The 23,449-nt window shown below is 49.5% G+C and overlaps 36 non-coding genes and 6 pseudogenes across 36 annotated transcripts; 4 read left to right on the forward strand and 38 right to left on the reverse strand.

The window, feature by feature from the left end:
- Positions 1-118: 118 nt before the first annotated feature.
- On the reverse strand, positions 119-282 carry LOC135009910 (U1 spliceosomal RNA). Its single transcript, XR_010209394.1, has one exon. It is a non-coding gene; the product is annotated as a U1 spliceosomal RNA (small nuclear RNA).
- A 671-nt stretch (positions 283-953) lies between these two features.
- LOC135009923 (U1 spliceosomal RNA) lies at positions 954-1,116 on the reverse strand. Its single transcript, XR_010209405.1, has one exon. It is a non-coding gene; the product is annotated as a U1 spliceosomal RNA (small nuclear RNA).
- Positions 1,117-1,268: 152 nt separating this feature from the next.
- Positions 1,269-1,432, reverse strand: LOC135009866 (U1 spliceosomal RNA). Its single transcript, XR_010209352.1, has one exon. It is a non-coding gene; the product is annotated as a U1 spliceosomal RNA (small nuclear RNA).
- A 671-nt stretch (positions 1,433-2,103) lies between these two features.
- LOC135009925 (U1 spliceosomal RNA) lies at positions 2,104-2,266 on the reverse strand. The gene has a single exon (XR_010209407.1). It is a non-coding gene; the product is annotated as a U1 spliceosomal RNA (small nuclear RNA).
- Positions 2,267-2,418: 152 nt separating this feature from the next.
- Positions 2,419-2,582, reverse strand: LOC135009849 (U1 spliceosomal RNA). The gene has a single exon (XR_010209341.1). It is a non-coding gene; the product is annotated as a U1 spliceosomal RNA (small nuclear RNA).
- A 694-nt stretch (positions 2,583-3,276) lies between these two features.
- LOC135009858 (U1 spliceosomal RNA) lies at positions 3,277-3,418 on the reverse strand (annotated as a pseudogene).
- Positions 3,419-3,570: 152 nt separating this feature from the next.
- LOC135009924 (U1 spliceosomal RNA) lies at positions 3,571-3,734 on the reverse strand. The gene has a single exon (XR_010209406.1). It is a non-coding gene; the product is annotated as a U1 spliceosomal RNA (small nuclear RNA).
- A 683-nt stretch (positions 3,735-4,417) lies between these two features.
- LOC135009922 (U1 spliceosomal RNA) lies at positions 4,418-4,569 on the reverse strand (annotated as a pseudogene).
- Positions 4,570-4,721: 152 nt separating this feature from the next.
- Positions 4,722-4,884, reverse strand: LOC135009900 (U1 spliceosomal RNA). Its single transcript, XR_010209385.1, has one exon. It is a non-coding gene; the product is annotated as a U1 spliceosomal RNA (small nuclear RNA).
- A 671-nt stretch (positions 4,885-5,555) lies between these two features.
- On the reverse strand, positions 5,556-5,718 carry LOC135009917 (U1 spliceosomal RNA). The gene has a single exon (XR_010209401.1). It is a non-coding gene; the product is annotated as a U1 spliceosomal RNA (small nuclear RNA).
- A 152-nt stretch (positions 5,719-5,870) lies between these two features.
- Positions 5,871-6,034, reverse strand: LOC135009898 (U1 spliceosomal RNA). The gene has a single exon (XR_010209383.1). It is a non-coding gene; the product is annotated as a U1 spliceosomal RNA (small nuclear RNA).
- A 671-nt stretch (positions 6,035-6,705) lies between these two features.
- Positions 6,706-6,868, reverse strand: LOC135009852 (U1 spliceosomal RNA). Its single transcript, XR_010209344.1, has one exon. It is a non-coding gene; the product is annotated as a U1 spliceosomal RNA (small nuclear RNA).
- A 153-nt stretch (positions 6,869-7,021) lies between these two features.
- Positions 7,022-7,185, reverse strand: LOC135009913 (U1 spliceosomal RNA). Its single transcript, XR_010209397.1, has one exon. It is a non-coding gene; the product is annotated as a U1 spliceosomal RNA (small nuclear RNA).
- A 671-nt stretch (positions 7,186-7,856) lies between these two features.
- LOC135009926 (U1 spliceosomal RNA) lies at positions 7,857-8,019 on the reverse strand. Its single transcript, XR_010209409.1, has one exon. It is a non-coding gene; the product is annotated as a U1 spliceosomal RNA (small nuclear RNA).
- A 152-nt stretch (positions 8,020-8,171) lies between these two features.
- Positions 8,172-8,335, reverse strand: LOC135009877 (U1 spliceosomal RNA). Its single transcript, XR_010209363.1, has one exon. It is a non-coding gene; the product is annotated as a U1 spliceosomal RNA (small nuclear RNA).
- A 671-nt stretch (positions 8,336-9,006) lies between these two features.
- LOC135009927 (U1 spliceosomal RNA) lies at positions 9,007-9,169 on the reverse strand. The gene has a single exon (XR_010209410.1). It is a non-coding gene; the product is annotated as a U1 spliceosomal RNA (small nuclear RNA).
- Positions 9,170-9,321: 152 nt separating this feature from the next.
- Positions 9,322-9,485, reverse strand: LOC135009889 (U1 spliceosomal RNA). The gene has a single exon (XR_010209374.1). It is a non-coding gene; the product is annotated as a U1 spliceosomal RNA (small nuclear RNA).
- A 694-nt stretch (positions 9,486-10,179) lies between these two features.
- LOC135009859 (U1 spliceosomal RNA) lies at positions 10,180-10,321 on the reverse strand (annotated as a pseudogene).
- A 152-nt stretch (positions 10,322-10,473) lies between these two features.
- On the reverse strand, positions 10,474-10,637 carry LOC135009855 (U1 spliceosomal RNA). Its single transcript, XR_010209347.1, has one exon. It is a non-coding gene; the product is annotated as a U1 spliceosomal RNA (small nuclear RNA).
- A 683-nt stretch (positions 10,638-11,320) lies between these two features.
- Positions 11,321-11,472, reverse strand: LOC135009862 (U1 spliceosomal RNA; annotated as a pseudogene).
- Positions 11,473-11,624: 152 nt separating this feature from the next.
- Positions 11,625-11,787, reverse strand: LOC135009912 (U1 spliceosomal RNA). The gene has a single exon (XR_010209396.1). It is a non-coding gene; the product is annotated as a U1 spliceosomal RNA (small nuclear RNA).
- Positions 11,788-12,458: 671 nt separating this feature from the next.
- On the reverse strand, positions 12,459-12,621 carry LOC135009918 (U1 spliceosomal RNA). Its single transcript, XR_010209402.1, has one exon. It is a non-coding gene; the product is annotated as a U1 spliceosomal RNA (small nuclear RNA).
- Positions 12,622-12,773: 152 nt separating this feature from the next.
- On the reverse strand, positions 12,774-12,937 carry LOC135009899 (U1 spliceosomal RNA). The gene has a single exon (XR_010209384.1). It is a non-coding gene; the product is annotated as a U1 spliceosomal RNA (small nuclear RNA).
- A 671-nt stretch (positions 12,938-13,608) lies between these two features.
- LOC135009853 (U1 spliceosomal RNA) lies at positions 13,609-13,771 on the reverse strand. Its single transcript, XR_010209345.1, has one exon. It is a non-coding gene; the product is annotated as a U1 spliceosomal RNA (small nuclear RNA).
- A 153-nt stretch (positions 13,772-13,924) lies between these two features.
- LOC135009914 (U1 spliceosomal RNA) lies at positions 13,925-14,088 on the reverse strand. The gene has a single exon (XR_010209398.1). It is a non-coding gene; the product is annotated as a U1 spliceosomal RNA (small nuclear RNA).
- Positions 14,089-14,760: 672 nt separating this feature from the next.
- On the reverse strand, positions 14,761-14,923 carry LOC135009868 (U1 spliceosomal RNA). Its single transcript, XR_010209354.1, has one exon. It is a non-coding gene; the product is annotated as a U1 spliceosomal RNA (small nuclear RNA).
- A 152-nt stretch (positions 14,924-15,075) lies between these two features.
- Positions 15,076-15,239, reverse strand: LOC135009890 (U1 spliceosomal RNA). The gene has a single exon (XR_010209375.1). It is a non-coding gene; the product is annotated as a U1 spliceosomal RNA (small nuclear RNA).
- A 698-nt stretch (positions 15,240-15,937) lies between these two features.
- Positions 15,938-16,073, reverse strand: LOC135009860 (U1 spliceosomal RNA; annotated as a pseudogene).
- A 152-nt stretch (positions 16,074-16,225) lies between these two features.
- LOC135009896 (U1 spliceosomal RNA) lies at positions 16,226-16,389 on the reverse strand. Its single transcript, XR_010209381.1, has one exon. It is a non-coding gene; the product is annotated as a U1 spliceosomal RNA (small nuclear RNA).
- A 615-nt stretch (positions 16,390-17,004) lies between these two features.
- On the reverse strand, positions 17,005-17,167 carry LOC135009869 (U1 spliceosomal RNA). The gene has a single exon (XR_010209355.1). It is a non-coding gene; the product is annotated as a U1 spliceosomal RNA (small nuclear RNA).
- A 152-nt stretch (positions 17,168-17,319) lies between these two features.
- On the reverse strand, positions 17,320-17,483 carry LOC135009891 (U1 spliceosomal RNA). Its single transcript, XR_010209376.1, has one exon. It is a non-coding gene; the product is annotated as a U1 spliceosomal RNA (small nuclear RNA).
- A 688-nt stretch (positions 17,484-18,171) lies between these two features.
- Positions 18,172-18,307, reverse strand: LOC135009861 (U1 spliceosomal RNA; annotated as a pseudogene).
- A 152-nt stretch (positions 18,308-18,459) lies between these two features.
- Positions 18,460-18,623, reverse strand: LOC135009897 (U1 spliceosomal RNA). The gene has a single exon (XR_010209382.1). It is a non-coding gene; the product is annotated as a U1 spliceosomal RNA (small nuclear RNA).
- A 615-nt stretch (positions 18,624-19,238) lies between these two features.
- Positions 19,239-19,401, reverse strand: LOC135009870 (U1 spliceosomal RNA). Its single transcript, XR_010209356.1, has one exon. It is a non-coding gene; the product is annotated as a U1 spliceosomal RNA (small nuclear RNA).
- Positions 19,402-19,553: 152 nt separating this feature from the next.
- LOC135009892 (U1 spliceosomal RNA) lies at positions 19,554-19,717 on the reverse strand. Its single transcript, XR_010209377.1, has one exon. It is a non-coding gene; the product is annotated as a U1 spliceosomal RNA (small nuclear RNA).
- A 661-nt stretch (positions 19,718-20,378) lies between these two features.
- LOC135009875 (U1 spliceosomal RNA) lies at positions 20,379-20,541 on the reverse strand. The gene has a single exon (XR_010209361.1). It is a non-coding gene; the product is annotated as a U1 spliceosomal RNA (small nuclear RNA).
- Positions 20,542-20,693: 152 nt separating this feature from the next.
- On the reverse strand, positions 20,694-20,857 carry LOC135009895 (U1 spliceosomal RNA). Its single transcript, XR_010209380.1, has one exon. It is a non-coding gene; the product is annotated as a U1 spliceosomal RNA (small nuclear RNA).
- Positions 20,858-21,528: 671 nt separating this feature from the next.
- Positions 21,529-21,691, reverse strand: LOC135009872 (U1 spliceosomal RNA). Its single transcript, XR_010209358.1, has one exon. It is a non-coding gene; the product is annotated as a U1 spliceosomal RNA (small nuclear RNA).
- Positions 21,692-21,835: 144 nt separating this feature from the next.
- LOC135009878 (U5 spliceosomal RNA) lies at positions 21,836-21,951 on the forward strand. Its single transcript, XR_010209364.1, has one exon. It is a non-coding gene; the product is annotated as a U5 spliceosomal RNA (small nuclear RNA).
- A 270-nt stretch (positions 21,952-22,221) lies between these two features.
- LOC135009876 (U5 spliceosomal RNA) lies at positions 22,222-22,337 on the forward strand. The gene has a single exon (XR_010209362.1). It is a non-coding gene; the product is annotated as a U5 spliceosomal RNA (small nuclear RNA).
- A 286-nt stretch (positions 22,338-22,623) lies between these two features.
- On the forward strand, positions 22,624-22,739 carry LOC135009879 (U5 spliceosomal RNA). Its single transcript, XR_010209365.1, has one exon. It is a non-coding gene; the product is annotated as a U5 spliceosomal RNA (small nuclear RNA).
- A 274-nt stretch (positions 22,740-23,013) lies between these two features.
- On the forward strand, positions 23,014-23,129 carry LOC135009880 (U5 spliceosomal RNA). The gene has a single exon (XR_010209366.1). It is a non-coding gene; the product is annotated as a U5 spliceosomal RNA (small nuclear RNA).
- The last annotated feature ends 320 nt before the right edge of the window (positions 23,130-23,449 follow it).

Here is a 23,449-nt window from a genome sequence, read left to right on the forward strand (position 1 = left end):
TGTACCCCCCTGTAAAGTGAAGGAGATCAAACTGAGGCAGCACAAGGGAACTCTCGAAAGAAGAATAAGGCTAAAGGAAAATCTGAGACAAAGAAATCTGACTTTTACCAGAGCTGACCAGAGGAAAGCACAAACACAGTCTCCCACTAACACAAATAATGCAGTCAAGTTTCCCACATTTGGGGAAATCACAGCGGTCAGCATACCCAAAATGCAATGAATGAACCTCACCCTGGGAGAAAAATCTTCATGACCATGGTATCTCCTATGCAAAATAAGTATGATTTGGAATAGGGCTGGGGAGGGCCGCTGCTCATGCACATCTCTGTCAAGTAAAGGAGATTCAACTGAGGCAGCACAAGGGAACTCTCATCTTGGGACAACAACTGCAGGGAGAACATATATTTTCAGATGAACATGGGAGGGCAGAAGGCTGCCTAATACTGAAGCACCCCCAAACAACAAACCAAATGCAACAACTAGTGCAAGCATTCCTGGGGGAAGGCCTGCCACAGATGGATTTGCATATGGTGATGTCATCCAAGCAGTGGGTCAAAGTTGGCTTCAACCCTCGTCTGCATATGAAAATAAAAAAGGGGTGTGCAGGGCATGGCGGCCTTTTGCGGTGCTTGGATGACCCCTAGTTCGCATTAAACACCTCCACCCTCCTTCGGTGTGGGGCTCATGTTGGCTATGCCCCAGCCCCTGAAGCATTCAAGCTGATTTCTTGCAGCAGCTGGGCACTGTAACAGCTCCAGAGCTGCTCTGTAAGGCAAGTAAAAGGGTGTGGGCCCTGCAGCACTACCTGTAGTTTGCATTGTGCGTTGGAAGGCACGAAGTAAGCAGACGGGAGAAGTCAGGATAGTGCGCAAGGGCATAGAAGGGAGCGGCTCAAGAAAAGAGAAGTGGAAACAGACAGCAAACTAGGCTGGAGAGAGACCTGAGACAAAGAGATCTGAATTATACGAGAGATGACCAAGGGAAACACAAATTATGCAGTCAAGTTTCCCACATTTGGGGAAATCGTAGGAGCAGCACACCCAGAGTGCAATGGGTGAGCCTTGCCCTGGGAGAAGCACCTTCCTGATCATAGTATCTCACCTGGCAGGTAAGTAGGAGTTGGGCTAGAGCTGGGGAGGGTCGCTGTTCGGGCACCCCCCTGCCAAGTGAAGGAGATCCAACTGAGGCAGCACAAGGAAACTCTCGAAAAAAGAACAAGGCTAGAGGAAGATCTGAGACAAAGAAATCTGACTTTTACCAGAGCTGACCAGAGGAAAGCACAAACACAGTCCCCCACTACCACAAATAATGCAGTCGAGTTTCCCACATTTGGGGAAATCACAGGGGTCAGCATACCCAGAATGCAATGAATGAACCTCACCCTGGGAGAACAATCTTCATGATAATGGTATCTCCTATGCAAAATAAGTATGATTTGTGATAGGGCTGGGGAGGGCCGCTGCTCAGGCACATCTCTGTCAAGTAAAGGAGATTCAACTGAGGCAGCACAAGGGAACTCTCATCTGGGGACAACAACTGCAGGGAGAACACATATTTTCAGATGAACATGGGAGGGCAGAAGGCTGCCTAATACTGAAGCACCCCCAAACAACAAACCAAATGCAACAACTAGTGCAAGCATTCCTGGGAGAAGGCATGCAGCAGATGGATTTGCATATGGTGATGCCATCCAAGCAGTGGGTCAAAGTTGGCTTCAACCCTCGTCTGCATCTGAAAAGAGAAAAGGGGCGTGCAGGGCATGGCGGCCTTTTGCGGCGCTTGGATGACCCCTAGTTCGCATTACACACCTCCACCCTCCTTCGGTGTGGGGCTCATGTTGGCTATGCCCCAGCCCCTGAAGCATTCAAGCTGATTTCTTGCAGCAGCTGGGCACTGTAACTGCTCCAGAGCTGTTCTGTAAGGCAAGTAAAAGGGTGTGGGCCCTGCAGCACTACCTGTAGTTTGCATTGTGCGTTGGAAGGCACGAAGTAAGCAGACGGGAGAAGTCAGGATAGTGCGCAAGGGCATAGAAGGGAGCGGCTCAAGAAAAGAGAAGTGGAAACAGACAGCAAACTAGGCTGGAGAGAGACCTGAGACAAAGAGATCTGAATTATACGAGAGATGACCAAGGGAAACACAAATTATGCAGTCAAGTTTCCCACATTTGGGGAAATCGTAGGAGCAGCACACCCAGAGTGCAATGGGTGAGCCTTGCCCTGGGAGAAGCACCTTCCTGATCATAGTATCTCACCTGGCAGGTAAGTAGGAGTTGGGCTTGAGCTGGGGAGGGTCGCTGCTCGGGCACCCCCCTGTCAAGTGAAGGAGATTCAACTGAGGCAGCACAAGGAAACTCTCAAAAAAAGAACAAGGCTAGAGGAAGATCTGAGACAAAGAAATCTGACTTTTACCAGAGCTGACCAGAGGAAAGCACAAACACAGTCCCCCACTACCACAAATAATGCAGTCGAGTTTCCCACATTTGGGGAAATCACAGGGGTCAGCATACCCAGAATGCAATGAATGAACCTCACCCTGGGAGAACAATCTTCATGACCATGGTATCTCCTATGCAAAATAAGTATGATTTGGGATAGGGCTGGGGAGGGCCGCTGCTCAGGCACATCTCTGTCAAGTAAAGGAGATTCAACTGAGGCAGCACAAGGGAACTCTCATCTGGGGACAACAACTGCAGGGAGAACACATATTTTCAGATAAACATGGGAGAGCAGAAGGCTGCCTAATACTGAAGCACCCCAAACAACAAACCAAATGCAACAACTAGTACAAGCATTCCTGGGGGAAGGTCTGCAGACGACGGATTTGCATACGGTGATGTCATCCAAGCAGTGGGCCAAAGTTGGCTGGAACCCTCATCTGCATATGAAAAGAGAAAAGGGGTATGCAGGGCATGGCGGCCTTTTGCGGCGCTTGGATGACCCTTAGTTCGCATTAAACACCTCCACCCTCCGTCGGTGTGGGGCTCATGTTGGCTATGCCCCAGCCCCTGAAGCATTCAAGCTGATTTCTTGCAGCAGCTGGGCACTGTAACAGCTCCAGAGCTGCTCTGAAAGGCAAGTAAAAGGGTGTGGGCCCTGCAGCACTACCTGTAGTTTGCATTGTGCGTTGGAAGGCACAAAGTAAGCAGACAGGAGGAGAAGTCAGGAGAGTCCACAAGGGTATAGAAGGGAGGGGCTCAAGAAAAAAGAAGTGGAAACAGACAGCAAACTAGGCTGGAGAGAGACCTGAGACAAAGAGATCTGAATTATATGAGAGCCGACCAGGGGAAACACAAATTATGCAGTCAAGTTTCCCACATTTGGGGAAATCGCAGGGGCAGCACACCCAGAGTGCAATGGGTGAGCCTTGCCCTGGGAGAAGCACCTACATGATCATAGTATCTCACCTGGCAGGTAAGTAGGAGTTGGGCTAGAGCTGGGGAGGGTCGCTGCTCGGGCACCCCCCTGTCAAGTGAAGGAGATCCAACTGAGGCAGCACAAGGGAACTCTCGAAAGAAGAACAAGGCTAGAGGAAGATCTGAGACAAAGAAATCTGACTTTTACCAGAGCTGACCAGAGGAAAGCACAAACACAGTCCCCCACTACCACAAATAATGCAGTTGAGTTTCCCACATTTGGGGAAATCACAGGGGTCAGCATACCCAGAATGCAATGAATGAACCTAACCCTGGGAGAACAATCTTCATGACCATGGTATCTCCTATGCAAAATAAGTATGATTTGGGATAGGGCTGGGGAGGGCCGCTGCTCAGGCACATCTCTGTCAAGTAAAGGAGATTCAACTGAGGCAGCACAAGGGAACTCTCATCTGGGGACAACAACTGCAGGGAGAACACATATTTTCAGATGAACATGGGAGGGCAGAAGGCTGCCTAATACTGAAGCACCCCCAAACAACAAACCAAATGCAACAACTAGTAAAAGCATTCCTGGGAGAAGGTCTGCAGAAGACGGATTTGCATACGGTGATGTCATCCAAGCAGTGGGCCAAAGTTGGCTGGAACCCTCATCTGCATATGAAAAGAGAAAAGGGTTATGCAGGGCATGGCGGCCTTTTGCGGTGCTTGGATGACCCCTAGTTCGCATTAAACACCTCCATTCTCCTTCGGTGTGGGGCTCATGTTGGCTATGCCCCAGCCCCTGAAGTATTCAAGCTGATTTCTTGCAGCAGCTGGGCACTGTAACAGCTCCAGAGCTGCTCTGTAAGGCAAGTAAAAGGGTGTGGGCCCTGCAGCACTACCTGTAGTTCGCATTGTGCGTTGGAAGGCACAAAGTAAGCAGACAGGAGAAGTCAGGAGAGTGCACAAGGGCATAGAAGGCAGGGGCTCAAGAAAAGAGAAGTGGAAACAGACAGCAAACTAGGCTGGAGAGAGACCTGAGACAAAGAGATCTGAATTATACGAGTAGCCAACTAGAGGAAACACAAATTATGCAGTCAAGTGTCCCACATTTGGGGAAATCGTAGGAGCAGCACACCCAGAGTGCAATGGGTGAGCCTTGCCCTGGGAGAAGCACCTTCCTGATCATAGTATCTCACCTGGCAGGTAAGTAGGAGTTGGGCTAGAGCTGGGGAGGGTCGCTGCTCGGGCACCCCCCTGTCAAGTGAAGGAGATCCAACTGAGGCAGCACAAGGAAACTCTCGAAAAAAGAACAAGGCTAGAGGAAGATCTGAGACAAAGAAATCTGTATTTTACCAGAGCTGACCAGAGGAAAGCACAAACACAGTCCCCCACTACCACAAATAATGCAGTCGAGTTTCCCAATTTGGGGAAATCACAGGGGTCAGCATACCCAGAATGCAATGAATGAACCTCACCCTGGGAGAACAATCTTCATGACCATGGTATCTCCTATGCAAAATAAGTATGATTTGGGATAGGGCTGGGGAGGGCCGCTGCTCAGGCACATCTCTGTCAAGTAAAGGAGATTCAACTGAGGCAGCACAAGGGAACTCTCATCTGGGGACAACAACTGCAGGGAGAACACATATTTTCAGATGAACATGGGAGGGCAGAAGGCTGCCTAATACTGAAGCACCCCCAAACAACAAACCAAATGTAACAACTAGTGCAAGCATTCCTGGGAGAAGGTCTGCAGAAGACGGATTTGCATACGGTGATGTCATCCAAGCAGTGGGCCAAAGTTGGCTGGAACCCTCATCTGCATATGAAAAGAGAAAAGGGTTATGCAGGGCATGGCGGCCTTTTGCGGTGCTTGGATGACCCCTAGTTCGCATTAAATACCTCCACCCTCCTTCGGTGTGGGGCTCATGTTGGCTATGCCCCAGCCCCTGAAGCATTCAAGCTGATTTCTTGCAGCAGCTGGGCACTGTAACAGCTCCAGAGCTGCTCTGTACGGCAAGTAAAAGGGTGTGGGCCCTGCAGCACTACCTGTAGTTCGCATTGTGCGTTGGAAGGCACAAAGTAAGCAGACGGGAGAAGTCAGGATAGTGCGCAAGGGCATAGAAGGAAGCGGCTCAAGAAAACAGAAGTGGAAACAGACAGCAAACTAGGCTGGAGAGAGACCTGAGACAAAGAGATCTGAATTATACGAGCGCCGACCAGGGGAAACACAAATTATGCAGTCAAGTTTCCCACATTTGGGGAAATCGCAGGAGCAGCACACCCAGAGTGCAATGGGTGAGCCTTGCCCTGGGAGAAGCACCTTCATGATCATAGTATCTCACCTGGCAGGTATGTAGGAGTTGGGCTAGAGCTGGGGAGGGTCGCTGCTCGGGTACCACCCTGTCAAGTGAAGGAGATCAAACTGAGGCAGCACAATGGAACTCTCGAAAGAAGAACAAGGCTAGAGTAAGATCTGAGACAAAGAAATCTGACTTTTACCAGAGCTGACCAGAGGAAAACACAAAAACAGTCCCCCACTACCACAAATAATGCAGTTGAGTTTCCCACATTTGGGGAAATCACAGGGGTCAGCATACCCAGAATGCAATGAATGAACCTCACCCTGGGAGAACAATCTTTATGACCATGGTATCTCCTATGCAAAATAAGTATGATTTGGGATAGGGCTGGGGAGGGCCGCTGCTCAGGCACATCTCTGTCAAGTAAAGGAGATTCAACTGAGGCAGCACAAGGGAACTCTCATCTGGGGACAACAACTGCAGGGAGAACACATATTTTCAGATGAACATGGGAGGGCAGAAGGCTGCCTAATACTGAAGCATGCCCAAACAACAAACCAAATGCAACAACTAGTACAAGCATTCCTGGGGGAAGGTCTGCAGAAGACGGATTTGCATACGGTGATGTCATCCAAGCAGTGGGCCAAAGTTGGCTGGAACCCTCATCTGCATATGAAAAGAGAAAAGGGGTATGCAGGGCATGGCGGCCTTTTGCGGCGCTTGGATGACCCTTAGTTCGCATTAAACACCCCCACCCTCCTTCGGTGTGGGGCTCATGTTGGCCATGCCCCAGCCCCTGAAGCATTCAAGCTGATTTCTTGCAGCAGCTTGGCACTGTAACAGCTCCAGAGCTGCTCTGTACGGCAAGTAAAAGGGTGTGGGCCCTGCAGCACTACCTGTAGTTTGCATTGTGCATTGGAAGGCACAAAGTAAGCAGACGGGAGAAGTAAGGATAGTGCGCAAGGCCATAGAATGGAGCGGCTTAAGAAAAGAGAAGTGGAAACAGACAGCAAACTAGGCTGGAGAGAGACCTGAGACAAAGAGATCTGAATTATACGAGAGCCGACCAGGGGAAACACAAATTATGCAGTCAAGTTTCCCACATTTGGGGAAATCGCAGGAGCAGCACACCCAGAGTGCAATGGGTGAGCCTTGCCCTGGGAGAAGCACCTACGTGATCATAGTATCTCACCTGGCAGGTAAGTAGGAGTTGGGCTAGAGCTGGGGAGGGTCGCTGCTCGGGTACCCCCCCTGTCAAGTGAAGGAGATCCAACTGAGGCAGCACAAGGGAATTCTCGAAAGAAGAACAAGGCTAGAGGAAGATCTGAGACAAAGAAATCTGACTTTTACCAGAGCTGACCAGAGGAAAACACAAACACAGTCCCCCACTACCACAATTAATGCTGTCGAGTTTCCCACATTTGGGGAAATCACAGGGGTCAGCATACCCAGAATGCAATGAATGAACCTCACACTGGGAGAATAATCTTCATGACCATGGTCTCTCCTATGCAAAATAAGTATGATTTGGGATAGGGCTGGGGAGGGCCGCTGCTCAGGCACATCTCTGTCAAGTAAAGGAGATTCAACTGAGGCAGCATAAGGGAACTCTCATCTGGGGACAACAACTGCAGGGAGAACACATATTTTCAGATGAACATGGGAGGGCAGAAGGCTGCCTAATACTGAAGCACCCCCAAACAACAAACCAAATGCAACAACTAGTGCAAGCATTCCTGGGGGAAGGCCTGCCACAGATGGATTTGCATATGGTGATGTCATCCAAGCAGTGGGTCAAAGTTGGCTTCAACCCTCGTCTGCATATGAAAATAAAAAAGGGGTGTGCAGGGCATGGCGGCCTTTTGCGGTGCTTGGATGACCCCTAGTTCGCATTAAACACCTCCACCCTCCTTCGGTGTGGGGCTCATGTTGGCTATGCCCCAGCCACTGAAGCATTCAAGCTGATTTCTTGCAGCAGCTGGGCACTGTAACAGCTCCAGAGCTGCTCTGTAAGGCAAGTAAAAGGGTGTGGGCCCTGCAGCACTACCTGTAGTTTGCATTGTGCGTTGGAAGGCACGAAGTAAGCAGACGGGAGAAGTCAGGATAGTGCGCAAGGGCATAGAAGGGAGCGGCTCAAGAAAAGAGAAGTGGAAACAGACAGCAAACTAGGCTGGAGAGAGACCTGAGACAAAGAGATCTGAATTATACGAGAGATGACCAAGGGAAACACAAATTATGCAGTCAAGTTTCCCACATTTGGGGAAATCGTAGGAGCAGCACACCCAGAGTGCAATGGGTGAGCCTTGCCCTGGGAGAAGCACCTTCCTGATCATAGTATCTCACCTGGCAGGTAAGTAGGAGTTGGGCTAGAGCTGGGGAGGGTCGCTGTTCGGGCACCCCCCTGCCAAGTGAAGGAGATCCAACTGAGGCAGCACAAGGAAACTCTCGAAAAAAGAACAAGGCTAGAGGAAGATCTGAGACAAAGAAATCTGACTTTTACCAGAGCTGACCAGAGGAAAGCACAAACACAGTCCCCCACTACCACAAATAATGCAGTCGAGTTTCCCACATTTGGGGAAATCACAGGGGTCAGCATACCCAGAATGCAATGAATGAACCTCACCCTGGGAGAACAATCTTCATGATAATGGTATCTCCTATGCAAAATAAGTATGATTTGTGATAGGGCTGGGGAGGGCCGCTGCTCAGGCACATCTCTGTCAAGTAAAGGAGATTCAACTGAGGCAGCACAAGGGAACTCTCATCTGGGGACAACAACTGCAGGGAGAACACATATTTTCAGATGAACATGGGAGGGCAGAAGGCTGCCTAATACTGAAGCATCCCCAAACAACAAACCAAATGCAACAACTAGTGCAAGCATTCCTGGGAGAAGGCATGCAGCAGATGGATTTGCATATGGTGATGCCATCCAAGCAGTGGGTCAAAGTTGGCTTCAACCCTCGTCTGCATATGAAAAGAGAAAAGGGGCGTGCAGGGCATGGCGGCCTTTTGCGGCGCTAGGATGACCCCTAGTTCGCATTACACACCTCCACCCTCCTTCGGTGTGGGGCTCATGTTGGCTATGCCCCAGCCCCTGAAGCATTCAAGCTGATTTCTTGCAGCAGCTGGGCACTGTAACTGCTCCAGAGCTGCTCTGTAAGGCAAGTAAAAGGGTGTGGGCCCTGCAGCACTACCTGTAGTTTGCATTGTGCGTTGGAAGGCACGAAGTAAGCAGACGGGAGAAGTCAGGATAGTGCGCAAGGGCATAGAAGGGAGCGGCTCAAGAAAAGAGAAGTGGAAACAGACAGCAAACTAGGCTGGAGAGAGACCTGAGACAAAGAGATCTGAATTATACGAGAGATGACCAAGGGAAACACAAATTATGCAGTCAAGTTTCCCACATTTGGGGAAATCGTAGGAGCAGCACACCCAGAGTGCAATGGGTGAGCCTTGCCCTGGGAGAAGCACCTTCCTGATCATAGTATCTCACCTGGCAGGTAAGTAGGAGTTGGGCTTGAGCTGGGGAGGGTCGCTGCTCGGGCACCCCCCTGTCAAGTGAAGGAGATTCAACTGAGGCAGCACAAGGAAACTCTCAAAAAAAGAACAAGGCAAGAGGAAGATCTGAGACAAAGAAATCTGACTTTTACCAGAGCTGACCAGAGGAAAGCACAAACACAGTCCCCCACTACCACAAATAATGCAGTCGAGTTTCCCACATTTGGGGAAATCACAGGGGTCAGCATACCCAGAATGCAATGAATGAACCTCACCCTGGGAGAACAATCTTCATGACCATGGTATCTCCTATGCAAAATAAGTATGATTTGGGATAGGGCTGGGGAGGGCCGCTGCTCAGGCACATCTCTGTCAAGTAAAGGAGATTCAACTGAGGCAGCACAAGGGAACTCTCATCTGGGGACAACAACTGCAGGGAGAACACATATTTTCAGATAAACATGGGAGAGCAGAAGGCTGCCTAATACTGAAGCACCCCAAACAACAAACCAAATGCAACAACTAGTACAAGCATTCCTGGGGGAAGGTCTGCAGAAGACGGATTTGCATACGGTGATGTCATCCAAGCAGTGGGCCAAAGTTGGCTGGAACCCTCATCTGCATATGAAAAGAGAAAAGGGGTATGCAGGGCATGGCGGCCTTTTGCGGTGCTTGGATGACCCTTAGTTCGCATTAAACACCTCCACCCTCCGTCGGTGTGGGGCTCATGTTGGCTATGCCCCAGCCCCTGAAGCATTCAAGCTGATTTCTTGCAGCAGCTGGGCACTGTAACAGCTCCAGAGCTGCTCTGAAAGGCAAGTAAAAGGGTGTGGGCCCTGCAGCACTACCTGTAGTTTGCATTGTGCGTTGGAAGGCACAAAGTAAGCAGACAGGAGGAGAAGTCAGGAGAGTCCACAAGGGTATAGAAGGGAGGGGCTCAAGAAAAAAGAAGTGGAAACAGACAGCAAACTAGGCTGGAGAGAGACCTGAGACAAAGAGATCTGAATTATATGAGAGCCGACCAGGGGAAACACAAATTATGCAGTCAAGTTTCCCACATTTGGGGAAATCGCAGGGGCAGCACACCCAGAGTGCAATGGGTGAGCCTTGCCCTGGGAGAAGCACCTACATGATCATAGTATCTCACCTGGCAGGTAAGTAGGAGTTGGGCTAGAGCTGGGGAGGGTCGCTGCTCGGGCACCCCCCTGTCAAGTGAAGGAGATCCAACTGAGGCAGCACAAGGGAACTCTCGAAAGAAGAACAAGGCTAGAGGAAGATCTGAGACAAAGAAATCTGACTTTTACCAGAGCTGACCAGAGGAAAGCACAAACACAGTCCCCCACTACCACAAATAATGCAGTTGAGTTTCCCACATTTGGGGAAATCACAGGGGTCAGCATACCCAGAATGCAATGAATGAACCTAACCCTGGGAGAACAATCTTCATGACCATGGTATCTCCTATGCAAAATAAGTATGATTTGGGATAGGGCTGGGGAGGGCCGCTGCTCAGGCACATCTCTGTCAAGTAAAGGAGATTCAACTGAGGCAGCACAAGGGAACTCTCATCTGGGGACAACAACTGCAGGGAGAACACATATTTTCAGATGAACATGGGAGGGCAGAAGGCTGCCTAATACTGAAGCACCCCCAAACAACAAACCAAATGCAACAACTAGTAAAAGCATTCCTGGGAGAAGGTCTGCAGAAGACGGATTTGCATACGGTGATGTCATCCAAGCAGTGGGCCAAAGTTGGCTGGAACCCTCATCTGCATATGAAAAGAGAAAAGGGTTATGCAGGGCATGGCGGCCTTTTGCGGTGCTTGGATGACCCCTAGTTCGCATTAAACACCTCCATTCTCCTTCGGTGTGGGGCTCATGTTGGCTATGCCCCAGCCCCTGAAGTATTCAAGCTGATTTCTTGCAGCAGCTGGGCACTGTAACAGCTCCAGAGCTGCTCTGTAAGGCAAGTAAAAGGGTGTGGGCCCTGCAGCACTACCTGTAGTTCGCATTGTGCGTTGGAAGGCACAAAGTAAGCAGACAGGAGAAGTCAGGAGAGTGCACAAGGGCATAGAAGGCAGGGGCTCAAGAAAAGAGAAGTGGAAACAGACAGCAAACTAGGCTGGAGAGAGACCTGAGACAAAGAGATCTGAATTATACGAGTAGCCAACTAGAGGAAACACAAATTGTGCAGTCAAGTGTCCCACATTTGGGGAAATCGTAGGAGCAGCACACCCAGAGTGCAATGGGTGAGCCTTGCCCTGGGAGAAGCACCTTCCTGATCATAGTATCTCACCTGGCAGGTAAGTAGGAGTTGGGCTAGAGCTGGGGAGGGTCGCTGCTCGGGCACCCCCCTGTCAAGTGAAGGAGATCCAACTGAGGCAGCACAAGGAAACTCTCGAAAAAAGAACAAGGCTAGAGGAAGATCTGAGACAAAGAAATCTGTATTTTACCAGAGCTGACCAGAGGAAAGCACAAACACAGTCCCCCACTACCACAAATAATGCAGTCGAGTTTCCCAATTTGGGGAAATCACAGGGGTCAGCATACCCAGAATGCAATGAATGAACCTCACCCTGGGAGAACAATCTTCATGACCATGGTATCTCCTATGCAAAATAAGTATGATTTGGGATAGGGCTGGGGAGGGCCGCTGCTCAGGCACATCTCTGTCAAGTAAAGGAGATTCAACTGAGGCAGCACAAGGGAACTCTCATCTGGGGACAACAACTGCAGGGAGAACACATATTTTCAGATGAACATGGGAGGGCAGAAGGCTGCCTAATACTGAAGCACCCCCAAACAACAAACCAAATGTAACAACTAGTGCAAGCATTCCTGGGAGAAGGTCTGCAGAAGACGGATTTGCATACGGTGATGTCATCCAAGCAGTGGGCCAAAGTTGGCTGGAACCCTCATCTGCATATGAAAAGAGAAAAGGGTTATGCAGGGCATGGCGGCCTTTTGCGGTGCTTGGATGACCCCTAGTTCGCATTAAATACCTCCACCCTCCTTCGGTGTGGGGCTCATGTTGGCTATGCCCCAGCCCCTGAAGCATTCAAGCTGATTTCTTGCAGCAGCTGGGCACTGTAACAGCTCCAGAGCTGCTCTGTACGGCAAGTAAAAGGGTGTGGGCCCTGCAGCACTACCTGTAGTTCGCATTGTGCGTTGGAAGGCACAAAGTAAGCAGACGGGAGAAGTCAGGATAGTGCGCAAGGGCATAGAAGGGAGCGGCTCAAGAAAACAGAAGTGGAAACAGACAGCAAACTAGGCTGGAGAGAGACCTGAGACAAAGAGATCTGAATTATACGAGCGCCGACCAGGGGAAACACAAATTATGCAGTCAAGTTTCCCACATTTGGGGAAATCGCAGGAGCAGCACACCCAGAGTGCAATGGGTGAGCCTTGCCCTGGGAGAAGCACCTTCATGATCATAGTATCTCACCTGGCAGGTATGTAGGAGTTGGGCTAGAGCTGGGGAGGGTCGCTGCTCGGGTACCACCCTGTCAAGTGAAGGAGATCAAACTGAGGCAGCACAATGGAACTCTCGAAAGAAGAACAAGGCTAGAGTAAGATCTGAGACAAAGAAATCTGACTTTTACCAGAGCTGACCAGAGGAAAACACAAAAACAGTCCCCCACTACCACAAATAATGCAGTTGAGTTTCCCACATTTGGGGAAATCACAGGGGTCAGCATACCCAGAATGCAATGAATGAACCTCACCCTGGGAGAACAATCTTTATGACCATGGTATCTCCTATGCAAAATAAGTATGATTTGGGATAGGGCTGGGGAGGGCCGCTGCTCAGGCACATCTCTGTCAAGTAAAGGAGATTCAACTGAGGCAGCACAAGGGAACTCTCATCTGGGGACAACAACTGCAGGGAGAACACATATTTTCAGATGAACATGGGAGGGCAGAAGGCTGCCTAATACTGAAGCACGCCCAAACAACAAACCAAATGCAACAACTAGTACAAGCATTCCTGGGGGAAGGTCTGCAGAAGACGGATTTGCATACGGTGATGTCATCCAAGCAGTGGGCCAAAGTTGGCTGGAACCCTCATCTGCATATGAAAAGAGAAAAGGGGTATGCAGGGCATGGCGGCCTTTTGCGGCGCTTGGATGACCCTTAGTTCGCATTAAACACCCCCACCCTCCTTCGGTGTGGGGCTCATGTTGGCCATGCCCCAGCCCCTGAAGCATTCAAGCTGATTTCTTGCAGCAGCTTGGCACTGTAACAGCTCCAGAGCTGCTCTGTACGGCAAGTAAAAGGGTGTGGGCCCTGCAGCACTACCTGTAGTTTGCATTGTGCATTGGAAGGCACAAAGTAAGCAGACGGGAGAAGTAAGGATAGTGCGCAAGGCCATAGAATGGAGCGGCTTAAGAAAAGAGAAGTGGAAACAGACAGCAAACTAGGCTGGAGAGAGACCTGAGACAAAGAGATCTGAATTATACGAGAGCCGACCAGGGGAAACACAAATTATGCAGTCAAGTTTCCCACATTTGGGGAAATCGCAGGAGCAGCACACCCAGAGTGCAATGGGTGAGCCTTGCCCTGGGAGAAGCACCTACGTGATCATAGTATCTCACCTGGCAGGTAAGTAGGAGTTGGGCTAGAGCTGGGGAGGGTCGCTGCTCGGGTACCCCCCCTGTCAAGTGAAGGAGATCCAACTGAGGCAGCACAAGGGAATTCTCGAAAGAAGAACAAGGCTAGAGGAAGATCTGAGACAAAGAAATCTGACTTTTACCAGAGCTGACCAGAGGAAAACACAAACACAGTCCCCCACTACCACAATTAATGCTGTCGAGTTTCCCACATTTGGGGAAATCACAGGGGTCAGCATACCCAGAATGCAATGAATGAACCTCACACTGGGAGAATAATCTTCATGACCATGGTCTCTCCTATGCAAAATAAGTATGATTTGGGATAGGGCTGGGGAGGGCCGCTGCTCAGGCACATCTCTGTCAAGTAAAGGAGATTCAACTGAGGCAGCATAAGGGAACTCTCATCTGGGGACAACAACTGCAGGGAGAACACATATTTTCAGATGAACATGGGAGGGCAGAAGGCTGCCTAATACTGAAGCACCCCCAAACAACAAACCAAATGCAACAACTAGTGCAAGCATTCCTGGGGGAAGGCCTGCAGCAGATGGATTTGCATATGGTGATGTCATCCAAAGCAGTGGGTCAAAGTTGGCTTCAACCCTCGTCTGCATATGAAAAGAGAAAAGGGGCGTGCAGGGCATGGCGGCCTTTTGCGGCACTTGGATGACCCCTAGTTCGCATTAAACACCTCCACCCTCCTTCGGTGTGGGGCTCATGTTGGCTATGCCCCAGCCCCTGAAGCATTCAAGCTGATTTCTTGCAGTAGCTGGGCACTGTAACTGCTCCAGAGCTGCTCTGTACGGCAAGTAAAAGGGTGTGGGCCCTGCAGCACTACCTGTAGTTTGCATTGTGCATTGGAAGGCACAAAGTAAGCAGACGGGAGAAGTAAGGATAGTGCGCAAGGCCATAGAATGGAGCGGCTTAAGAAAAGAGAAGTGGAAACAGACAGCAAACTAGGCTGGAGAGAGACCTGAGACAAAGAGATCTGAATTATACGAGAGCCGACCAGGGGAAACACAAATTATGCAGTCAAGTTTCCCACATTTGGGGAAATCGCAGGGGCAGCACATCCAGAGTGCAATGGGTGAGCCTTGCCCTGGGAGAAGCACCTTCATGATTATAGTATCTCACCTGGCAGGTAAGTAGAAGTTGGGCTAGAGCTGGGGAGAGTCGCTGCACGGGCATCCCCCTGTCAAGTGAAGGAGATCCAACTGAGGCAGCACAAGGGAACTCTCGAAAGAAGAACAAGGCTAGAGGAAGATCTGAAACAAAGAAATCTGACTTTTACCAGAGCTGACCAGAGGAAAGCACAAACACAGTCCCCCACTACCACAAATAATGCAGTTGAGTTTCCCACATTTGGGGAAATCACAGGGGTCAGCATACCCAGAATGCAATGAATGAACCTCACCCTGGGAGAACAATCTTCAAGACCATGGTCTCTCCTATGCAAAATAAGTATGATTTGGGATAGGGCTGGGGAGGGCCGCTGCTCAGGCACATCTCTGTCAAGTAAAGGAGATTCAGCTGAGGCAGCACAAGGGAACTCTCATCTGGGGACAACAACTGCAGGGAGAACACATATTTTCAGATGAACATGGGAGGGCAGAAGGCTGCCTAATACTGAAGCACCCCCAAACAACAAACCAAATGCAACAACTAGTGCAAGCATTCCTGGGGGAAGGCCTGCAGCAGATGGATTTGCATATGGTGATGCCATCCAAGCAGTGGGTCAAAGTTGGCTTCAACCCTCGTCTGCATATGAAAAGAGAAAAGGGGCGTGCAGGGCATGGCGGCCTTTTGCGGCGCTTGGATGACCCCTAGTTCGCATTACACACCTCCACCCTCCTTCGGTGTGGGGCTCATGTTGGCTATGCCCCAGCCCCTGAAGCATTCAAGCTGATTTCTTGCAGCAGCTCGGCACTGTAACTGCTCCAGAGCTGCTCTGTAAGGCAAGTAAAAGGGTGTGGGCCCTGCAGCACTACCTGTAGTTTGCATTGTGCGTTGGAAGGCACGAAGTAAGCAGACGGGAGAAGTCAGGATAGTGCGCAAGGGCATAGAAGGGAGCGGCTCAAGAAAAGAGAAGTGGAAACAGACAGCAAACTAGGCTGGAGAGAGACCTGAGACAAAGAGTTCTGAATTATACGAGAGATGACCAAGGGAAACACAAATTATGCAGTCAAGTTTCCCACATTTGGGGAAATCGCAGGGGCAGCACAACCAGAGTGCAATGGGTGAGCCTTGCCCTGGGAGAAGCACCTTCATGATCATAGTATCTCACCTGGCAGGTAAGTAGGAGTTGGGCTAGAGCTGGGGAGGGTCGCTGCTCGGGCACCCCCCTCTCAAGTGAAAGAGATCCAACTGAGGCAGCACAAGGGAACTCTCGAAAGAAGAACAAGGCTAGAGGAAGATCTGATATAAAGAAATCTGATTTTTACCAGAGCTGACCAGAGGAAAGCACAAACACAGTCCCCCACTACCACAAATAATGCAGTCGAGTTTCCCACATTTGGGGAAATCACAGGGGTCAGCATACCCAAAATGCAATGAATGAACCTCACCCTCGGAGAACAATCTTCATGTCCATGGTATCTCCTATGCAAAATAAGTATGATTTGGGATAGGGCTGGGGAGGGCCGCTGCTCAGGCACATCTCTGTCAAGTAAAGGAGATTCAACTGAGGCAGCACAAGGGAACTCCCATCTGGGGACAACAACTGCAGGGAGAACACATATTTTCAGATGAACATGGGAGGGCAGAAGGCTGCCTAATACTGAAGCACCCCCAAACAACAAACCAAATGCAACAACTAGTACAAGCATTCCTGGGGGAAGTTCTGCAGAAGACGGATTTGCATACGGTGATGTCATCCAAGCAGTAAGCCAAAGTTGGCTGGAACCCTCATCTGCATATGAAAAAAGAAAAGGGGTATGCAGGGCATGGCGGCCTTTTGCGGCGCTTGGATGACCCTTAGTTCGCATTAAACACCCCCACCCTCCTTCGGTGTGGGGCTCATGTTTGCTATGCCCCAGCCCCTGAAGCATTCAAGCTGATTTCTTGCAGCAGCTGGGCACTGTAACAGCTCCAGAGCTGCTCTGTACGGCAAGTAAAAGGGTGTGGGCCCTGCAGCACTACCTGTAGTTTGCATTGTGCATTGGAAGGCACTTAAGAAAAGAGAAGTGGAAACAGACAGCAAACTAGGCTGGAGAGAGACCTGAGACAAAGAGATCTGAATTATACGAGAGCCGACCAGGGGAAACACAAATTATGCAGTCAAGTTTCCCACATTTGGGGAAATCGCAGGGGCAGCACATCCAGAGTGCAATGGGTGAGCCTTGCCCTGGGAGAAGCACCTTCATGATTATAGTATCTCACCTGGCAGGTAAGTAGAAGTTGGGCTAGAGCTGGGGAGAGTCGCTGCACGGGCACCCCCCTGTCAAGTGAAGGAGATCCAACTGAGGCAGCACAAGGGAACTCTCGAAAGAAGAACAAGGCTAGAGGAAGATCTGAAACAAAGAAATCTGACTTTTACCAGAGCTGACCAGAGGAAAGCACAAACACAGTCCCCCACTACCACAAATAATGCAGTTGAGTTTCCCACATTTGGGGAAATCACAGGGGTCAGCATACCCAGAATGCAATGAATGAACCTCACCCTGGGAGAACAATCTTCAAGACCATGGTCTCTCCTATGCAAAATAAGTATGATTTGGGATAGGGCTTGGGAGGGCCGCTGCTCAGGCACATCTCTTTCAAGTAAAGGAGATTCAACTGAGGCAGCACAAGGGAACTCTCATCTGGGGACAACAACTGCAGGGAGAACACATATTTTCAGATGAACATGGGAGGGCCTAATACTGAAGCACCCCCAAACAACAAACCAAATGCAACAACTAGTGCAAGCATTCCTGGGGGAAGGCCTGCAGCAGATGGATTTGCATATGGTGATGCCATCCAAGCAGTGGGTCAAAGTTGGCTTCAACCCTCGTCTGCATATGAAAAGAGAAAAGGGGCGTGCAGGGCATGGCGGCCTTTTGCGGCGCTTGGATGACCCCTAGTTCGCATTACACACCTCCACCCTCCTTCGGTGTGGGGCTCATGTTGGCTATGCCCCAGCCCCTGAAGCATTCAAGCTGATTTCTTGCAGCAGCTGGGCACTGTAACTGCTCCAGAGCTGCTCTGTAAGGCAAGTAAAAGGGTGTGGGCCCTGCAGCACTACCTGTAGTTTGCATTGTGCGTTGGAAGGCACGAAGTAAGCAGACGGGAAAAGTCAGGATAGTGCGCAAGGGCATAGAAGGGAGCGGCTCAAGAAAAGAGAAGTGGAAACAGACAGCAAACTAGGCTGGAGAGAGACCTGAGACAAAGAGTTCTGAATTATACGAGAGATGACCAAGGGAAACACAAATTATGCAGTCAAGTTTCCCACATTTGGGGAAATCGCAGGGGCAGCACAACCAGAGTGCAATGGGTGAGCCTTGCCCTGGGAGAAGCACCTTCATGATCATAGTATCTCACCTGGCAGGTAAGTAGGAGTTGGGCTAGAGCTGGGGAGGGTCGCTGCTCGGGCACCCCCCTCTCAAGTGAAAGAGATCCAACTGAGGCAGCACAAGGGAACTCTCGAAAGAAGAACAAGGCTAGAGGAAGATCTGATATAAAGAAATCTGATTTTTACCAGAGCTGACCAGAGGAAAGCACAAACACAGTCCCCCACTACCACAAATAATGCAGTCGAGTTTCCCACATTTGGGGAAATCACAGGGGTCAGCATACCCAAAATGCAATGAATGAACCTCACCCTCGGAGAACAATCTTCATGTCCATGGTATCTCCTATGCAAAATAAGTATGATTTGGGATAGGGCTGGGGAGGGCCGCTGCTCAGGCACATCTCTGTCAAGTAAAGGAGATTCAACTGAGGCAGCACAAGGGAACTCCCATCTGGGGACAACAACTGCAGGGAGAACACATATTTTCAGATGAACATGGGAGGGCAGAAGGCTGCCTAATACTGAAGCACCCCCAAACAACAAACCAAATGCAACAACTAGTACAAGCATTCCTGGGGGAAGTTCTGCAGAAGACGGATTTGCATACGGTGATGTCATCCAAGCAGTGGGCCAAAGTTGGCTGGAACCCTTATCTGCATATGAAAAAAGAAAAGGGGTATGCAGGGCATGGCGGCCTTTTGCGGCGCTTGGATGACCCTTAGTTCGCATTAAACACCCCCACCCTCCTTCGGTGTGGGGCTCATGTTTGCTATGCCCCAGCCCCTGAAGCATTCAAGCTGATTTCTTGCAGCAGCTGGGCACTGTAACAGCTCCAGAGCTGCTCTGTACGGCAAGTAAAAGGGTGTGGGCCCTGCAGCACTACCTGTAGTTTGCATTGTGCATTGGAAGGCACTTAAGAAAAGAGAAGTGGAAACAGACAGCAAACTAGGCTGGAGAGAGACCTGAGACAAAGAGATCTGAATTATACGAGAGCCGACCAGGGGAAACACAAATTATGCAGTCAAGTTTCCCACATTTGGGGAAATCGCAGGGGCAGCACATCCAGAGTGCAATGGGTGAGCCTTGCCCTGGGAGAAGCACCTTCATGATTATAGTATCTCACCTGGCAGGTAAGTAGAAGTTGGGCTAGAGCTGGGGAGAGTCGCTGCACGGGCACCCCCCTGTCAAGTGAAGGAGATCCAACTGAGGCAGCACAAGGGAACTCTCGAAAGAAGAACAAGGCTAGAGGAAGATCTGAAACAAAGAAATCTGACTTTTACCAGAGCTGACCAGAGGAAAGCACAAACACAGTCCCCCACTACCACAAATAATGCAGTTGAGTTTCCCACATTTGGGGAAATCACAGGGGTCAGCATACCCAGAATGCAATGAATGAACCTCACCCTGGGAGAACAATCTTCAAGACCATGGTCTCTCCTATGCAAAATAAGTATGATTTGGGATAGGGCTTGGGAGGGCCGCTGCTCAGGCACATCTCTTTCAAGTAAAGGAGATTCAACTGAGGCAGCACAAGGGAACTCTCATCTGGGGACAACAACTGCAGGGAGAACACATATTTTCAGATGAACATGGGAGGGCCTAATACTGAAGCACCCCCAAACAACAAACCAAATGCAACAACTAGTGCAAGCATTCCTGGGGGAAGGCCTGCAGCAGATGGATTTGCATATGGTGATGCCATCCAAGCAGTGGGTCAAAGTTGGCTTCAACCCTCGTCTGCATATGAAAAGAGAAAAGGGGCGTGCAGGGCATGGCGGCCTTTTGCGGCGCTTGGATGACCCCTAGTTCGCATTACACACCTCCACCCTCCTTCGGTGTGGGGCTCATGTTGGCTATGCCCCAGCCCCTGAAGCATTCAAGCTGATTTCTTGCAGCAGCTGGGCACTGTAACTGCTCCAGAGCTGCTCTGTAAGGCAAGTAAAAGGGTGTGGGCCCTGCAGCACTACCTGTAGTTTGCATTGTGCATTGGAAGGCACGAAGTAAGCAGACGGGAGAAGTCAGGATAGTGCGCAAGGGCATAGAAGGGAGCGGCTCAAGAAAAGAGAAGTGGAAACAGACAGCAAACTAGGCTGGAGAGAGACCTGAGACAAAGAGATCTGAATTATACGAGAGATGACCAAGGGAAACACAAATTATGCAGTCAAGTTTCCCACATTTGGGGAAATCGCAGGGGCAGCACAACCAGAGTGCAATGGGTGAGCCTTGCCCTGGGAGAAGCACCTCCATGATCATAGTATCTCACCTGGCAGGTAAGTAGGAGTTGGGCTAGAGCTGGGGAGGGTCGCTGCTCGGGCACCCCCCTCTCAAGTGAAAGAGATCCAACTGAGGCAGCACAAGGGAACTCTCGAAAGAAGAACAAGGCTAGAGGAAGATCTGATATAAAGAAATCTGATTTTTACCAGAGCTGACCAGAGGAAAGCACAAACACAGTCCCCCACTACCACAAATAATGCAGTCGAGTTTCCCACATTTGGGGAAATCACAGGGGTCAGCATACCCAGAATGCAATGAATGAACCTCACCCTGGGAGAACAATCTTCATGACCATGGTATCGCCTATGCAAAATAAGTATGATTTGGGATAGGGCTGGGGAGGGCCGCTGCTCAGGCACATCTCTGTCAAGTAAAGGAGATTCAACTGAGGCAGCACAAGGGAACTCTCATCTGGGGACAACAACTGCAGGGAGATCACATATTTTCAGATGAACATGGGAGGGCAGAAGGCTGCCTAATACTGAAGCACCCCCAAACAACAAACCAAATGCAACAACTAGTGCAAGCATTCCTGGGGGAAGGCCTGCAGCAGATGGATTTGCATATGGTGATGTCATCCAAACAGTGGGTCAAAGTTGGCTTCAACCCTCGTCTGCATATGAAAAGAGACAAGGGGCGTGCAGGGCATGGCGGCCTTTTGCGGCGCTTGGATGACCCCTAGTTCGCATTACACACCTCCACCCTCCTTCGGTGTGGGGCTCATGTTGGCTATGCCCCAGCCCCTGAAGCATTCAAGCTGATTTCTTGCAGCAGCTGGGCACTGTAACTGCTCCAGAGACGCTCTGTAAGGCAAGTAAAAGGGTGTGGGCCCTGCAGCACTACCTGTAGTTTGCATTGTGCGTTGGAAGGCACGAAGTAAGCAGACGGGAGAAGTCAGGATAGTGCGCAAGGGCATAGAAGGGAGCGGCTCAAGAAAAGAGAAGTGGAAACAGACAGCAAACTAGGCTGGAGAGAGACCTGAGACAAAGAGATCTGAATTATACGAGAGCCGACCAGGGGAAACACAAATTATGCAGTCAAGTTTCCCACATTTGGGGAAAACGCAGAAGCAGCACACCCAGAGTGCAATGGGTGAGCCTTGCCCTGGGAGAAGCACCTTCATGATCATAGTATCTCACCTGGCAGGTAAGTAGGAGTTGGGCTAGAGCTGGGGAGGGTCGCTGCTCGAGCATCCCCCTGTCAAGTAAAGGAGATTCAACTGAGGCAGCACAAGGGAACTCTCATCTGGGGACAACAACTGCAGGGAGAACACATATTTTCAGATAAAAATCTTGGTCATGCTCTGGTTTCTCTTCAGAACGAACAAATCTTTCGCCTTTTACTAAAGATTTCCGTGGAGAGGAGCAAAACCGAGTTTTATCTCAATTTTTGCATGCCCCATCTTTTTGGGGTTTCTTTTATCGGTTTAAAGATAGAATGAGTGTGCTTTAATGTAAGCTCATTTGCATAGAAATGACAGTAAATGTTTGTTTCTTTTCAAACAGAACTTTCTTGACCATGCTACTTGCTTGAAAGATCTGGGAGCACATGGAATACAGTACAAACCATGCTTATAGCAAGGAGAAGACAGGTGAGAAATCTGCTTTCTTTCAAATTGGGCGCTCACTTTGATCTGAATGAGGACTGCTGGCACGGCACTCAGGCGACAGGTGGAATCTTGGTCATGCTCTGGTTTCTCTTCAGAACGAACAAATCTTTCGCCTTTTACTAAAGATTTCCGTGGAGAGGAGCAAAACTGAGTTTTATCTCAATTTTTGCATGCCCCATATTATTGGGGTTTCTTTTATCGGATTAAAGACAGAACGAGTGTGCTTTCTTGTTAGCTTTAATGTAAGTTTATTTGCATAACAATGACAATAAATGCCTGTTTCTTTTCAAGCAGAACTTTCTTGACCATACTAATTGCTTGAAAGATCTGGGAGCACATGGAAAAGAGTACAAACCATGCTTATAGCAAGGGGAAGCCTGGTGAGAAATCTGCTTTCTTTCTTTCAAATTGGGTGCTCACTTTGAGCTGAATGAGGACTGCTGGCATGGCACTCAGGCGACAGGTGGAATCTTGGTCATGCTCTGGTTTCTCTTCAGAACGAACAAATCTTTCGCCTTTTACTAAAGATTTCCGTGGAGAGGAGCAAAACTGAGTTTTATCTCAATTTTTGCATGCCCCGTCTTATTGGGGTTTCTTTTATCAGTTTAAAGATAGAACGAGTGTGCTTTAATGTAAGCTCATTTGCATAGAAATGACAGTAAATGTTTGTTTCTTTTCAAACAGAACTTTCTTGACTATACTAATTGCTTGAAAGATCTGGGAGCACATGGAAAAGAGTACAAACCATGTTTATAGCAAGGGGAAGCCTGGTGAGAAATCTGCTTTCTTTCTTTCAAAGTTGGTGCTCACTTTGAGCTGAATGAGGACTGCTGGCATGGCACTCAGGCGACAGGTAGAATCTTGGTCATGCTGTGGTTTCTCTTCAGAACGAACAAATCTTTCGCCTTTTACTAAAGATTTCCGTGGAGAGGAGCAAAACTGAGTTTTATCTCAATTTTTGCATGCCCCATCTTATTGGGGTTTTATTTTATCGGTTTAAAGATAGAACGAGTGTGCTTTAATGTAAGCTCATTTGCATAGAAATGACAGTAAATGTTTGTTTCTTTTCAAACAGAACTTTCTTGACCACACTAATTGTTTGAAAGATCTGGGAGCACATGGAAAAGAGTACAAACCATGTTTATAGCAAGGGGAAGCTGTCACAACTGAGGGCCTGAGCTGACGGGAGGCAGCCTCAGTTGTAGGGGCTGAGATGTACCGGAACCTGGGAGGTTGTATCAGACCCCTGGACATGTAAGTAACATAAATAATAAATGCCCGAAGGCGTGACCACGACAACTTG

This window comes from Pseudophryne corroboree, unplaced genomic scaffold, assembly GCF_028390025.1.
Source record: "Pseudophryne corroboree isolate aPseCor3 unplaced genomic scaffold, aPseCor3.hap2 scaffold_2270, whole genome shotgun sequence".
In the NCBI taxonomy this organism is placed as follows: Eukaryota; Metazoa; Chordata; class Amphibia; order Anura; family Myobatrachidae; genus Pseudophryne; species Pseudophryne corroboree.